Source organism: Bidens hawaiensis, unplaced genomic scaffold (assembly GCF_021521415.1).
Source record: "Bidens hawaiensis isolate Kalapana, Puna unplaced genomic scaffold, B.hawaiensis_p1.1 tig00039897_1, whole genome shotgun sequence".
NCBI classification, from domain to species: Eukaryota; Viridiplantae; Streptophyta; class Magnoliopsida; order Asterales; family Asteraceae; genus Bidens; species Bidens hawaiensis.
In genome coordinates, this window is record NW_027497016.1 from 2,402 (window position 1) to 14,952 (window position 12,551).

The window sequence follows — 12,551 nt, forward strand, 5'->3', positions numbered from 1 at the left end:
GACAAAAAATATTAATTATTTTTCACCCATAATAATAATAATTCGATGCGTCGGTCTAAAGTATAATTCCCAACAATAAGAATCTTATCATGCATGACGGATAAAAAAACATATACGCGTAAATCATTCAATATATACTCTAACATATACGGTGTATAAGTGTAAAACTTATACGGCGCATAACTTATGCGGCGTATAAGTCTCATACTTATACGTTGCATAAGTATTGCCAATCAAACATTTGAATTCATGACTTGTTCACACCAATGCTTGAATTCATGACTTGTTCACACCAATGCAATGTCACAAGTACAACTTAATGTCCTTGTACATTAGTGAAATAACTTAAATAAGCTCAAATTTTGGAAAATCACTATTTTACCAAGTCCAAATTAATGACCTTGAGTAAAACAGATACACATTTTGATCTTGTTGATTTTGATTTGTAGAAACTTTACAAGATTTGTTGATTCATGAAAACACCCAGAGATATGGTTCACCCGCCCATCAAGAGTCGAAAAACTAAATCAGAAAAGAAATCTTTTTGGTTTTTCAAAAGAAACAAATATTTACAGAAACTTAACAAATCAAAACTGAAAAAAAAAAACTAGAATTCAATACTGAATTCACATATTTTTGTGAGTTTAAGCAGGGAATCATATTGAACACATTGTCCTTCCATCACAGTTTTATTTTCAGCGTTTATTATGACTGGTATTAAGTTGGTCAATGATATTGTTGTCCACTTAAACCTTTCAAAAACAAATGATTCAAGAATTTCTGTGATACTTTTAATTTGGTTCAATTAAGCACAAAGTCTCAGGCCATTATTAGTTATAATCTTGATTTAGGCTTAATTTGATTTTCACAAAGTCACCCCATCTTGACTTAAACCTTAGAATCAGAAGATAAAAATACTTTTATTTAAAGCATATCAGCAAATAATCCCCACTACAAGACATACCACCGTTATCAAGCAATACCCTAAGGTCCTTTCCCATGGATGAGTATGCACGATTTCATCTATCGGCTTGCAAACATTGTGTCCCTTGTGGTTCGTTTCTTAAAGGAAATAAGACGCGAGCAAGGGGACAACGTGTGTCTAACAGCGGATTTTGATCAAGTCAATAATGAGTTTAGTACATGAGTACTTGTGCGATCAAGTTTAATGATTTATAAAGCAGCATAATCTGCGGGTTTGCTTTTTAAAGCTTTGTTTAAATATTCATCGAAATGAATACCCAGATGATAAACCGCATAAAGATCCTATGGATCCAGGAACCTTAAAGCATCCCATCAATACAGGATTTAAGGCCATAAGACCATACACCGTTGAAGCGTTAACCAGTTACTGATAGCTATGTTTTAACAATTTTAAATGATCATTCTGATTAAAAAGGCTTGAGTATGACCAGCTATTACATTTCTGCTATCATTATCAAGACTTTTGTTAGAAACTAATTCCCCATCAATTTGGCAGTTTTAGTTTATATCACTTACTTTTTCTTACTTGTTTGTTTTTAAAGGCCTACCAAAGCACCAATACATTTAAGCACTCAGCCTTTTATGCCTACTTTTTACTGGATTTGGGACCAGATGATCAATGTACTATCATCTTCCCTTTCTGCTTTAAAAACTCATTTTCTGAGGAGCAACATTTTTATAATGTTTTTGTTATTTTCAAATTTTTCAATGTTTTTGGTTTTTTCAAATTTTTCAACGTTTTTGGTTTTTCTTGAAATTTCTCCCCCAAAAATCAAAAACTACATTAAAAACTATTTACAAAAAAATTTGACTCTGATGTTCAGGATCACAAGGTATCCAACACACCTGTAATCACGGTGACCCTCTTACCGCCCAAAACTTTTAAACCATTAAGTTTTAATAAGTATTGAAATCTTGACTTATCAAAAGCTTTGGTGAAAAGATCTGCTTTTTGTTCATCGGTATGAATTTTGTCTAAAGTAATCAACTTTTTTGGTAGCAATCACGAATGAAGTGATACCATATCTCAATATGCTTAGTTTTAGAGTGGTTTACCGGGATTCTTAGTAATGGAAATAGCTGCATTATTATCTACGAAGATAGGGGTACTAAGAAAATTCAAACCGTAGTCCCGGATTTGTTGTTGTATCCACAGAACTTGAGAGCAGCAACTAGAAGCAGCTACATACTCAGCTTCACAAGTAGACAACGAAACCGTGGTTTGTTTCTTGCATTGCCAGGTGATAAGACGCTTGCCGAAGAACTGACACCATGCCGTTGTAGATTTGGCATTCAACTTACAGCTTCCATAGTCTGAATCGGAATAAGCTTTCAACACAAACTCATCGTCTTTAGGATACCAGAGACCGACCCCCGGACATCCCTTTAGATAACGTAGAATTCTTATGACGATGATGAGATGTGAGACCCTTGGACACGATTGATATCGAGCGCCCAAACACGTAGCATACATGATGTCTGGCCGAGACGCAGTGAGATACATTAATGAGCCTATCATGGATCGGTATAAAGTTTGGTCAACCTTCTCCCCATTGGGATCAGGACCGATACCATGATTCAATGCTAGAAGAGTACTGATAGCTGATGCATCAGTCATGTTGAACTTCACCAATACGTCATTGACATACTTGGTCTGATGGATGAAGATACCATCTGACAACTGTTCTACCTGAAGTCCAAGAAAAAATTTCATCTCCCCCATTGCACTCATTTCGAATTTCTTCTTCATTACTTCTTCAAACTGCTTGCACAGAGCATCGTTTGTCGACCCAAAGATGATATCATCGACATATATCTACACGATCAGTAGATGTCCATCAACACATTTGGTGAAGAGTGTACAGTCGACGGTTCCTCTGATAAACCCATTGTCCAAAAGATGTTGGGACAACGTCTCATACCAGGCTCACGGGGTCTGATGGAGACCGTAAAGGGCATTATCAAGTAGATACACTTTGTCTTTGTGAATCGGATTGACAAACCCCGGTGGCTGTCCCACATAGACTTCTTCACTGATTTTTCTGTTAAGAAATGCAGACTTAACATCTAACTGATAAACCTTAAAGCCTTTCTAAGAAGCAAATGTTAGAAAGATCCGAATAGCCTCTAGCCTTGCAACTGGTGCATAAACTTCATTGTAATCGATACCTTCTCCTTGATTGAATCCCAAAACAACTAATCTTGCCTTGTTTCTTACAATAATTCCATTTTCATCCCTTTTGCACTTAAACACCAACTTGGTGTTTATCTGCTTTTTATCTTCAGGAAAGTCTACCAATTTCCAGACTCCGAGCTTCTCAAACTGCATAAGTTCTTCTTGCATTGCATTCACCCAACTTTCTTCTGTTAGGGCCTCTTTGTACGTCTATGGTTATACCTGAGAAATAAAACAATTTAATGAGAATCGATTTTGTAACCGAGAAATATGAGTATAGAAACACTGAAGATTCTGATCAAGTTGTCTTCTTGTTTGTACTCCCACATTCAGATCTCCTATAATATTCTCTAACTCAGAAATGTAGTTGACATTCTCGAATGTAACCTTTCCATTCGCTAAAGTTCCTTCACCAAGAATCTGTCCACCTTGATTACCAGCAAAGCCAACATACCCTCCTCTTATTGATTTAACATCATTTAGCAAGTAGAGAGTACCCGTCATGTGCCTAGAGGCTCCACTATCCATTATCCAACGAGAATTGTGGGATCTTGGAATCCCCTGCACATACATTTTACAGATTAGTGAAACAAGGAAACCCAAGCTTTCTTGGTCTTGGGTTGTTTAAAATGTTTAAAAAACAACCTATCATAGTCAACTTCTGAATCACATGATAATGATTTTTCACTTAATGTCGGTGACTCAGATGTAGAATTCACTTTCTCATCACACTCAGGTATTTTAACAACAGATTTTGGTACCCAGTTTTGACCAACAGATTGTTTCTTTTTATAAAATGATGTTTGAACTGTTTTTGAAATTTTTGATTTTAACACATCATTTTGAACAATCCTTTTAGCATTCACTGACTCATTTCTTTTTAAAATTTTCACATTTTCAATAACACAGCCTGGTTTCTTATCACTCAAATAACCTAATCCAGGTCTTTTGTTCACAATCTTTTGAGATTTTTGACTAGAAATTTGATCTTGTTTGTATCCATTAGGACAAGCATAAAACATATGTCCAACCTCATTACAACCAAGACAACGTCTCCTATCAATAAACTTATTGATCTGAGATGTTAATTCAACATGATCACGTTCAGCTTTCAAACGATAAAATTCATCATTTGACTGTTTTCTGAATTCAATTTCCTTTTCGGACTCTGAAGTTTTGCCAAGTACAAACTTTATCTTTTCTCTTGAAATTGATTAATTCGTGAAGATTGCTTGTTATAGAAACTTGTTTTTGCAAATCTTGACGAGTTTTCATCTACTTTCTTTTGTTTATCCAAATCACTCTTATGATTACCCAACCCATGAGGTTTAACACCTTCCTCATTCAACACATCTTTTGCCATTTTTATTCTAGTTATAGAATCACAACCAGAACTCTCATTTTCAACAGATTTAGAAATATCATGCTGTAGCGTATTGATTTCCACATTGAGTGCCTTTTTCAAACCTTTTGGTTTCTTTGGAACATAGTCATTCCACAAAGGTTGAGGCACAGCATGATAATTTTCTTTTAAGTTCTCGGTCTCATTATCCTCACTCTTTGATGATGTTTTGGGGATAATGTGATCAAGTACATACGACGACACATCGTAGCTTACCAATTTCAGGTTAACTCGTTCAGTCTCAATCTTGAGTGTTTGAAGCTAAAGTTTGAGTGCTGCGTTTTCATCAATCTGTCTGTTAATGGCAATCTGTTTGTCTACAACCGTGTGTTTAAGCATTGAAATTTTCTTTTGGTTTTGTAAAATTTTTTCCCAAAGACCCTTTTCACACGATTGAAGCTTCATGTAGGCCTCATTAACAATATTTAAATCAAACAATGATTTATCATAGTGTTTCTTTAATTCTTTGATTTCTAAATTTTTAAAATTACATTCAAAGCAAGGCAATTCTCATTTTTCACATAGATTTGAGTTTAGAATTACCTCATTGGCCATGAACGCTTGATCAATTACTTCTTCACTTGCCGTTTCAGATTCATCGTTAGTGATTTCTTCTACCACTCCTTCAACAACCTTATTCTCAGCCATCTTTTCATCAATAGAAACGATCTCCTCCTCATCTTCGGACTTGATGATGTCTGAAATTTCATCATTTTCTTTCACACCAAAATCAATTTTTCCTTGTGGAACATCCTCCTCATAAAACCAACCTGCAAAACTTTCAACAATATCAGGAGGAAATAATGAGATAAGATAATCAGAAGGAACTTCATGAATTTTATCATAGGTTCGAGGAAGTTCATTATCAGAAGTATCACAAACAGCTTCTTTATCATTGTTGTTATCTTCATCCACATTCTTGTCCTCAACTGCATTATTAGACTCTTGAGTCTCAACTTCATCCTTGTCTTCAACCATATTATTCATCTTACCCATATTCTCATCATTAATCTTCTGTTTGTCTTCGTCGACCACTTGAGCCACATTAGCTTGGAATACCGAACTCCAGTTAAAACCTTCATCAACTTGGGTTGTAGCTGCCTTTTGCTGCGAGGTTGATGCTTCAGAAGTTTTCTTCCCCTTCAATGATTCTCCCTCTAGGTGATGATATATAGCTTGTTTATAGTAATCTCGTCCAAAAGGATTAGCAGTATTATCATCAACACTCTTGCTAGTACATTCCCTCTTGAAATGTCCTTTCTCTTTGCAAAAAAAAAAAACATCTAACTTTAGACTTGTCAAAGCCTAATTTAGAAGTTGCCCCATCAAGCACATTCCGACTGGTTATCTGTTTGAATCTTTGTGCCCTTCTTTTCACACTAGCCATGCACCATCTTATGTCAATCATCTCCATTTCCTCTGGGTCAATCTGATCATAATCTTCTTTAGTCATATTATAATTTCCAATGCGACCCGCCACCAAACACTCATATGATTCTAGAACAGATCCTAGAAAAGCCATGTGTTCCTTGATAGTGTTAGTGGTCATGTTTCCAATATTCTTCAGATTCACTGCAATGTTGCATTGGATAACATCAGTTTCCTTTGAAATAGAAGCTTGAGCACTAGGGATTGTTCCTGAATAACAACTACTGTACTAAGGAGTAGCAGTGACATTTGTAACACAAGCTTGACTGATTGACTCAGCACAAAATGCAGTAGGAATCTTGGGATTTGGAGTAATAGCACTTGAATTAGAACCTTTGTAATACAAACCCACATCTTGTGATATAGCTGTGGATTTCATCTTTTGTTTCTTTCTAAGCTCCATATCATGAGCTTCAAGTTTCTCAATAAAAATTGCGAGGTTCAAACAAGCATAAGCAATGGGATTAGATTGTTGAATCATTATGAAAGTACCCCACTCTTCAGGCAAAGCATCAGCAAGTTTATCGATGTATTCATACCTAGGCTTATCAATCTTTAGCCTTTTCATCTCATTCACTAGATAGCAGTATCTTTCAACCAACTGAGTAAAGGATTCACCCTTAACTTGAGTAAAAATATCGAATTCTTTCTTAAGTAGTGCTAATTTACTCTTACGCATATCAGGGTTTCCTCGATCTTTGTTCAATAATTCATGCCAAATGGAATAACAAGATCCATTGTGCTGTAGTAGTTGAAAGATCTCGGCTTTGATAGCTTGTTGGAAAAGATTAAGCATTCTCTTTTCCTTGAGAAACAATGATTTATCTGCATCTGCAATTTGTGACAGTCTGTAGTTTTCCCCATTCTCATTCTTAAGGATGATGTATTCTTCTTCAACGGCAGTCCATGTTTCGTAGTTCAATGCCTGAACGTACGTCTCAAATTTGTCGGCCCCCAAAGGATAATCTTCCATCCTAAGAGGCTTAGGAGGCTTATTGGTTGTACCCATCTCATTTTCCAAATCGATGTTCTAAAGAAAGATAGACGGTTGTGATACGAAAGCACTTAGGTTTTCCATTTTGATCATAGTCAACGTATATCTTCTTTGGTCAACGGATATGTTTGAACTCCAAGAAAAATCAACTTATATGTCTTGGTCAAATGAGGTCAACATATATGTTTTGAAGAAAGGTCAACGTATATGTATGAGGTCAACGTATAAGTGGTCACCTTATAACATATGCGGCGTATATGTTATACGCCGTATATGTTATACGTGAAGAACATATACGCAGTCATGACATATACGGTGAAATTTCCATGTTAATGATTTTGGAATTTGAGGATGCAAATGATGTCGGAATTGAATGAATTTTGGTAGGGTTTGTCACGGATGTGTATGGAACGTATTGTGAGAGTTCGAAGAACATTTGACGGTTGAAATTGTAGATAGAGATAAAAACCTTTAAAACTTGTGATGTTCAAGCTAGTAACAAGCCATAATGCTCTTATACCACTTGAAATGCGATGCCTTGCTGATGAATACAGTAATTAGGATCTCTAAATGTTACAGCTTGTATCTCAAAGTGCCGAATCCATTGAGATTAAACAACACATGTAAACATTAAGCATACTCTTCATTCATAACATCAAAGATACAAGATATGACTTTGTAGCAACTTGTCTCTCTACTCTCTCACTCTAACATTCACCAAAAGTCTACAAAATAACGCCTAAGTCCCCTATTTATAGGAAACATGGACAAGCTCATCAAGTCCGTATATGATATACGGCGTATAACATATACGCCGTATATGATATACGTTGACTTGAAGACTTGTGCGTTGACTAACTAACACAAACTATACATTTGACATTTTAGTTCTACACAATCATATCTAACACATCTAAGACCCTAGCAATAGACATTATTCTCTAACAATTCTGCTTCGGATGTTGAAGTTGAGACCGTTGTTTGCTTCTTACATTGCCAAGAAACAAGCCGGTTTCCCAAAAATTGACATCCCGCTGTTGTTGACTTGAAGTTGATCTTGCATCCTCCGTAGTCTGAGTCGGTGTAAGTAGTCAAATCAAAACTATCATCCTTGGGATACCATAACCCGATGTCAGGATTACCCCTCAAATAGTGCATGATACTCTTAACCGCTGCCAAATGAGTCACTCGGGGACTCCACTGATACCTGGTACATAGACAAACAGCAAACATAATGTCAGGTTGAGATGCAGTTAAGTACATGAGAAAACCAATCATCGCTCGATACAGGGTCGGATCGACGGTATACTCCAATTAATCCGGTGATAAATTATATCTTAAGACAGACATTTTTACTTTGTTTTTCTTTTTCTTTTCTGACTCTTCTTTTTCTTTTCTTGACCTTTTTCTTGACTCAATAAAACTAAAAATGACACTGATTTTCATAAGACAACTGTGATCAGGTAAAGAGAGGCTTAGGTATAACATGTTATTTACATTTCTGACTTCATTGAAATGACTTTAGTTGGAGTCAGCAACTGCTTCATAACGTATAACCACTAGCATAGGCAGATATTTAAGTTTATATCACTATGAAACTTACTCATTTGTCAAGCCTATCTACACATCAAGCAATGATCTTGTTGGCTTTTGATCTACTCTTTTCATGTGCGTCATTAGAGATAATTTCTTATCATTTTCCAATGGTCGGATCAATTTCTCAAAATTTTAAAATTTTTAATTATCCAACTCCCTCTAAACAGGAGCTCCCTCTAAACAGGACAATTCCTTTTAGATTTTCTTAAAGTAAAATAAAATCTTTTTGGTAAATGAAATGATTTATTTTTCTTTTTTAAGATGAATTGAAAATCTTTTTTTTGAGTTATAAATAACTCAATTTTCTCCCTATAAAATTGTGACATATTATAAAAATATTTACAGTTTTAAAACAAAAAGATAGATATGTTGTTTTAATCAAAATTGATCATGCCGAGAATAACACCCGCGACTCTTCCGACCAATTACCAAAAGTGGAAGGCCGATGCCTTTCCACCACCTCGTTAATCGAACCCATGTGGGCCCAATTATGGTCATACGATGCATATCCCAACGAATAGTCCCTACTCCCTTGTTGGGATCCCCCACCAGCAGTATCCATATCCTCCGTGTCACTTGGCTCCTCAATCTCTTCCTCCAACGCCTCACCTGCCTCTGGTTCAATATCTTCCCTCAACACTCTCACCTAACCTTCTCATTCCTGAAGTAATGGTACCTCTCATCCTTCGTGTAGTTCCAACCTAGACCCAAATCGTCCAACTTATGTTCCTTGAAATTCTTTGTTATTCCAATCGCATCATCCTGAATAACCCTATGATGTTTTAACGGGGCTGTAATAAACCAATAATGTGGAATTAACTTCCTTTTGTTGCTCTCCCTACTGATCCATATATTCATCATGACCAAATAACGATAAGAAATGCGTGGTCCTCCATTCATCACAACATATAGAATCGGAATATCGCTATTCCTGACTACCGAAATATCTCCCCTTCGTGGCACAACATTAGATAAGCAGATTGTCATTAATATCCTTGCCTCAATCTTCATGTCTCTTCTTCTTATACTTGAACTCGGACCCCGACAGCCCCCTTTCAAGACTTTGGATAGCAAATCATGCCATTGAGGATGTTTGTCAGGACTATCATACAAATCCTTAGCCGAAGGGTACACATACGAATTAGAGGCCTTGCTATCAAACAAAGCAATCTGATTAAACGTGTCAAAGGACATTACCACTTAAGTTCCCCCCACAGTACCAATTAGCTTCATATCCGACCCCTTCTTGAATGGTGGGCATCTCAAGGTAGATACCCATTCCTCAATCTCCTGATCATACAACGTATCGCTCTCTTCATCATAACACTTGAGGGCAGCTTCCCACCCCAATGCCTCGAATCTGTTAAATACCCCAAACGCTTCAAAACCGGGGTCAGTCACTTCCTTTTCGCACATAAATGCCTCGTGTTTATCTCTCAAACCGCTTAGCTTATCTCTAAAGAGCTCCGGTTGCCATTCCAGAGCATAGCTTGATAATACCCCACCTCTCCAGTCGGGTTTCGGGATTTCCACTCGCACCTGTTCCTGCTCCTCTCGCAACCGTTGTCGCTTAGCTTAAGCAGCCCGACCACTCATAGATGCCGCCTTTCCCTTTCCTTTGTCCGAAATTCGTCCCATCTACACACAAAAACCACTAAAAACAAACCAAATCAATTTACTATGTACCTCCCCACACTTGCTTGTCACCATGGTTGTGGATAATCAACTCATTATTTAATTAACCAATATCTAAAAATTTCAATAAACAATTGATTTTTCAAGTTTTCAATGAAAAATCACAAATTTCAAGCATTTATTTTTTATCGACAACTACAATGTATAACCATTACAACTAACAAGCAAGTGGGTATTCTCAATTCAACACTACCTTAACAATTATTCCAATGCGTACAAAGAATTGACAAAGACATACCTTGGTTGATGTTTAGGATGATAAAAAAGTAATCTTTCACAAGCAACAAGAAACCCCAAAAAATCTTTGAAATTATCCAAAACCAAAAAGTCAACAAGATAATAAAATTCCTCTACTTTTACAATGACATCCTGCACAATTCCCCGAGGAATTTTATGAGACAAATCAGCTAGTACAACTGTGGTCTCAACTCGTTTAAGTGGACCAAAATCGTATTGGTCATACAAACCACCAGGTAAAATACTCACACCCACTCCAAGATCCAATTACGCCCGTGACATTTGAAAGTCACCTACTTGAATGTTAATCAAGGGCGCTCCCGGGTCTTGAAGCTTAGGTGGGATGTGACCCATAAGAATTGCACTCACTCGTTCAGTTAAATCAACTCGTTTAGGAACTTTTTGTTTTCTTTTTTGAGTACATAATTCTTTTGAAAACTTTGAATATGCGGGTACTTGTTTTATTGCCTCAAGTAAAGGAAGATTGACCTTAACCTGCTTGAATACCTCCCACATCTCCTCCTTTTGATGACCCCATTTTAAACTCACGTTTTTCTTACCCGGATCGATCAAAGCCGAAGGAAATGGAATTGGAACCTCTTCCACTTCCTTTCTTTTATCATTTAAAAATTCATTTTGACCCGAATCTTTGTTTGAGAACGTGGATGGTTTAGGGGGTTGAATGGGTGAAGATTGTTCATCTTCACTTTCTACCCCCGTCACATCCTCTACCACACCTTCAACTAATTCCGGTGTGGTATTGATTTTAAACTCCTTACCACTTCTTAAAAAACTTACTTGATTAATCGGCACATTGCGAGAAGTAGTATGAGTAGGGTTCACATTGGTGTCACTTGGGAGTTGACCTTTGTTCTTCTTCAAGTTGGATACCTCGGTTGCAAGTTGGCCCATTTGAGTTGTTAATGATTGGATGGCCTTGTCATGAATTTCATCCTTTTGAACAGGAGCTTCATCTAATTGATTCCTCTTCTGCATCTCTTGCTGCATCATCTTTAACATGTCCATCACTTCATTCCCACTTGATGAACATTGACCCGAAGACCCGCCTTGATTACCACCTGATTGCTGAAATTGACCTTTATTTCCTTGGTTATTCCCACTTTGAGCATTTTCTTGATTAAAGTATTGTTGACGAGGAAGAAAGTGGGTTTGAGAAGTCCCTTGGAAATTAGGATTGAGTTGAGTTGATTGATTTCCATAATGGAAATTTGGATGATTCCTCAACCAGGGGTGGTAAGTGTTTGAGTTCATATTATAATTCCGATTACCACCTCCTTGACCTTGAATGGCATTTACCTCTTCAACTTGCCCTTCCACACCTGGACACGTATCACTAGCATGTCCCAACCCATTACAACTTGTGCACCAATCATACACTTGATTAGAACTTTGAGGTGCTTCATTGTTAACCGCATGCACTTGTGGTCTTGTGATAGCCAGTCTTGCTCTTCTTGCAGTCTGAGCGTTTCTCTTTGATGTGACCGACATTTGCTCCAAGAATGCCCAATCATCTTGTTCATAATTGGTACCGAATGTACCATTTGTGATTGACATCAAGTCCCTCTCATCTTCCGCATTCAAACCCTCATGAAAAGCATTTAACAACTGCCAAAGAGCAATACCATGGTGAGGACAATTTTTGATCATCATGTTAAACCTCTCGAATGCTTCGTGCAACATTTCACCCGATTGTTGCTGGAAAGATCTCAAACTTCGTCTCGCATCATTAGTCTTTTGGGCCGTATAAAACTCTTCCAAAAACCTTTGTTGCATCTCGGCCCAAGTGTAAATGCGGATGGCAATGTGTAGAACCATCTCTTCGCCTTATCATCCAAAGAAAATTGAAACAACACCAACTTAACCTCATCCGGTGAGAAACCTTGACCCCCGATTGTGTTACAAATAGAGTCATATGCCTCCAAGTGAAAATAAGGTTCTTCCGTTGCTAGACCCTTATACTTTGGTAAACTTTGGAGCGCATTGGTTATAACCTCGAATGTTCTTCCTTGGTGGTTTTG

At 37.0% G+C, this 12,551-nt stretch overlaps 1 pseudogene; it reads left to right on the plus strand.

Moving 5' to 3' along the window:
* Window positions 1–12,151: 12,151 nt before the first annotated feature.
* LOC143591557 (small nucleolar RNA R71) lies at window positions 12,152–12,252 on the plus strand (annotated as a pseudogene).
* Window positions 12,253–12,551: the final 299 nt, after the last annotated feature.